Source organism: Amborella trichopoda, chromosome 2 (assembly GCF_054954075.1).
Source record: "Amborella trichopoda isolate Santa Cruz 75 chromosome 2, AtrichopodaSantaCruz75HAP2 v2.0, whole genome shotgun sequence".
NCBI lineage: Eukaryota > Viridiplantae > Streptophyta > Magnoliopsida > Amborellales > Amborellaceae > Amborella > Amborella trichopoda.
The window spans coordinates 58303427-58306823 of record NC_142337.1 but is presented as its reverse complement, the minus strand read 5'-3'; the positions used below and the strand labels follow the sequence as shown (position 1 = coordinate 58306823).

The 3397-nt window shown below is 34.6% G+C and overlaps 1 long non-coding RNA gene across 1 annotated transcript; it reads left to right on the top strand.

Moving 5' to 3' along the window:
* The first annotated feature begins 341 nt into the window (after positions 1 to 341).
* LOC148783383 (uncharacterized) lies at positions 342 to 2377 on the top strand. The gene is made up of 2 exons (XR_016050400.1): positions 342 to 765; positions 1797 to 2377. It is a non-coding gene; the product is annotated as an uncharacterized LOC148783383 (long non-coding RNA).
* Positions 2378 to 3397: the final 1020 nt, after the last annotated feature.

Sequence of the window (3397 nt, the reverse complement as noted above, 5' to 3'; positions counted from 1 at the left end):
TATCTGATTCACTTGCGCAAATCAACAATTCTTCAACCTGGATTGGTTTTCCAAACAACCCATTCATCTGGCCAAACCAATTTTTTAAACAATGCTTTCAATGATAGAAAATTAAGTTTTGAGTACCTAAAATCTTAGATATAAGTATATAACCATTCAATTTATGGTCTTTGTTAAATCTTAGGATGTTATTTTCTTGGGTGTGATTTTTTTTTTTTTTTTTTTGAGGTTTGTCCCTAGCAAAAAGTTTTAGTAAAATTTTACGTTGGCTACCTACTTAACGCAGCCCATCTCCTTTACATGTGCTTGAAATGTGTTAAAAGAGTATTTAAGATCCTTTCTTAAACTAGGTTAGCCCATAGATTACATTTCCAAAATTTAGTGGGGTTCTCCTTGAGGTTTTTTTTTTGTTTTTTGGAGGGATAGAAAGGTAATTTTCGTTGGAGTAGAGAATTAACTCCATCTCTACGAAGTAGTTGTAAACAACTCATCCATCTTGTCCATAAAAATTTTTCAGTGCATGTGGCTCCTAGAGAGTGAAAAGTGAGGACTGTGTTCCCAAAAGTTGGAATGGCAAAGCTTTTGCTCGTCCTTTTGGTGAGCTTTCTCACTCTAGGCAGTGGGGGCTCGGTCTTATGATTTCTACAATACTTCATGTCCTTGTGTGGAAGATGTAGTGAGAGAAACATTGGCACCCATCTTTCTCACTCATCCTACTGCTCCTGCAGCTCTACTCATGCTCATGTTCATGATTGCCAAGTTCAGGTAGACCCCTCTCTCTCTCTCTCTCTCTCTCTCTCTATATATATATATATATATATATATATGCCTGTGTTGCATGTCTGTGTTAATGGCTAAGGGAAATTTGCATAGTATCACCAGAGTTCAAATCTCATTCATCGAGTTTGGAGAAAGAAATTTTCATGAAGTATAAAACAGTTATGCCTACCATATTTAAATGGGTTGTTTACTCTGTTAAGTTTTTGAATCTTTTTTGTTATGTTTTCTCTATATAAAGGAAGAAATTCCATTTGCGAAGGCAGATGCATCAAGCTACATAAATGCATAGTTTTGGAAAATGTTAGTTGAATCTAGGTCTAAGGAAATATTTGAGCCATTTTATGTTTACCCAACTATAATGCCATGCCCTTCACTTTTTGTTTCATAACTATGGTTTTTGGCCGAAATATATCTGTTAGATCACTATGGGTGAAATGGGGCAAAATATTGACAAAAACCTTGCTGATTTGTTCCAATCTTATAAAATCATAAAATTCATCATTTTCAAAAAATTAATGGCAGTCTTCTCTTAGTTTTCATACACGAATGTTGTCTTGAATCTTGATTATGTGCATTTTCTAAGTTCTATGCACATGAACTGTATGTGCACCACAGTTTAGTATTACAAGTGTCATTGCTCATGCTTGCGTATCGCACACTTTGCATACTCCACACATTCACTCACACTCACGCCTTTGTTCTATGAACATAAGGTATAAAAATGCCCACATACATATACCACTCAACCCCCACGTTTTTTTCAATGTAAGACTAAAATCCACCCTCATAACTACAATAAAAGCTTATAGTATTTTGAAATACTTAGAAGTATTTTCCAAAATAAAAATACTAACATTATTTACACCATTAATTATGCATATTAGCTTTAAAACATCGAAATTAGCCACAAAAATAGTATTATTACAAGCAAGTAGTAATAGTATTGTTGTTCTTTCTCTGTCAGTTGAAATGGATTCATATCCTTATAACTTTAGAATTACTCTAAATCTCCCCAGGACTGTGATGCATCAATCCTGTTAGACACTGATCGCCCTAGCATACGCTCAGAGATCATCTCTAGCAAGAACTTCGGAATCAAGCATCGCGAATCGATCGGGATCGTTAAAGAGGCGGTTAAGAGTGTCTGCCCTAACCAAGTGTCATGTGCCGACATTATTGTGCTAGCAGCAAGGGAGTGAAGAATTAAGTGAGGAAATGAATATTAATTTTTACTTGTAGTTTAGTTGGTATTCAGGCCAAGAGCCAGCCAATGACTCTACTAGTCCAAGAAGTAAAGAGAGAAATGGAGAGATAAAGAAAGGCATCATATTTTTGCCCCCCATATTAGAGAGGGATAGAGGAAATTGAAATAAATAGTACTTGATCGAATATGGTGCTTACTTGTCTCCGTACTATAGAACCATGCGGCCAAGGGGGTAGATGAAACCTATGTTATATAGACACGGGCATGTGCGTATAATTGTGACACGGATGAGTATTCGACTCATGAACCCAAAAAGTGAATTCTAGACTAGAAGCGCCCATATAATGTACAATTATTTACATAAATACATGCGTCAATATGTACATATCATCATTATCGGAGCATTTTTTCAACTTATTTGAGGTTGACTGCATGAAATCATAGCATGCCATTTTACTCTATCAAAGGCTACACCGTCAGTGAAGTCATAAATCCCAATATCTTTTAACCATGTCTTTTTGGGCTTATCCATTGTCTTTTTTTAGCCTTCCAGTTGTACTAGTTTGCACATCCTAACATGTATTGTACTAAGTCTGTGCTGCATATGGCCAGCCCACCTAAATCTACTTTCTCTCATCTTATTGTCTATTTGAGTTAGAATGTATTCAGTAAGGATTATTTCCCTTCTTATCTCGCAACTTGTCCATCTCAACATCCTTATTTCAAGTATACTCATCCTATGGGTATGTAGTTTCTTGACCGCCCAACATTCTGTCCCATAAATAAAAGTTGGTCTCACAACTGTCCTATAGAACTTCCTTTTCAGCTTTATTGGTATGTGACGATTGCATAAAACTATGGTTACACATCTCCATTTCACCCATCCAGCTCTCATTCTATGTGCAACATCTTTTTCAATATCTTAATTTTCCCAGATTATCAACCCAAGATATTGTACGTCTACACATACATATATTGACATATATGTAGTTCACATATGCATTTAATACATACAACAAGTCATGCCATACAACAATATCAAAGCATTCAAAAAATAAATATAATTGATTAATGGTCCAAGTTGAGACAAGAACAAGTTCTACACTTTATATAACAAAAGTACTACAAGCTTTAAATTTGATAAAATGCTAGCACAATACTTTCTACGACAAGAGTACTACAAAATTTTAAAAATATCAAATATTAATACAAACTTTCAAAATTAAGAAAAAATTGTTAAGGCAAGACAATGTACAATAAAATTTATGTTATTAGTGAAAAAAATGATAGAAAATAAAGATCTTGACACAAGGTACAACGAGAATGAAAGAGAAAAAAATTGAAGAAGAGAAATGAATATCTAGTGGTCAACAACTTGAAGAGGAAAAAATTGGTGGTCCATAGCTTGCAAAG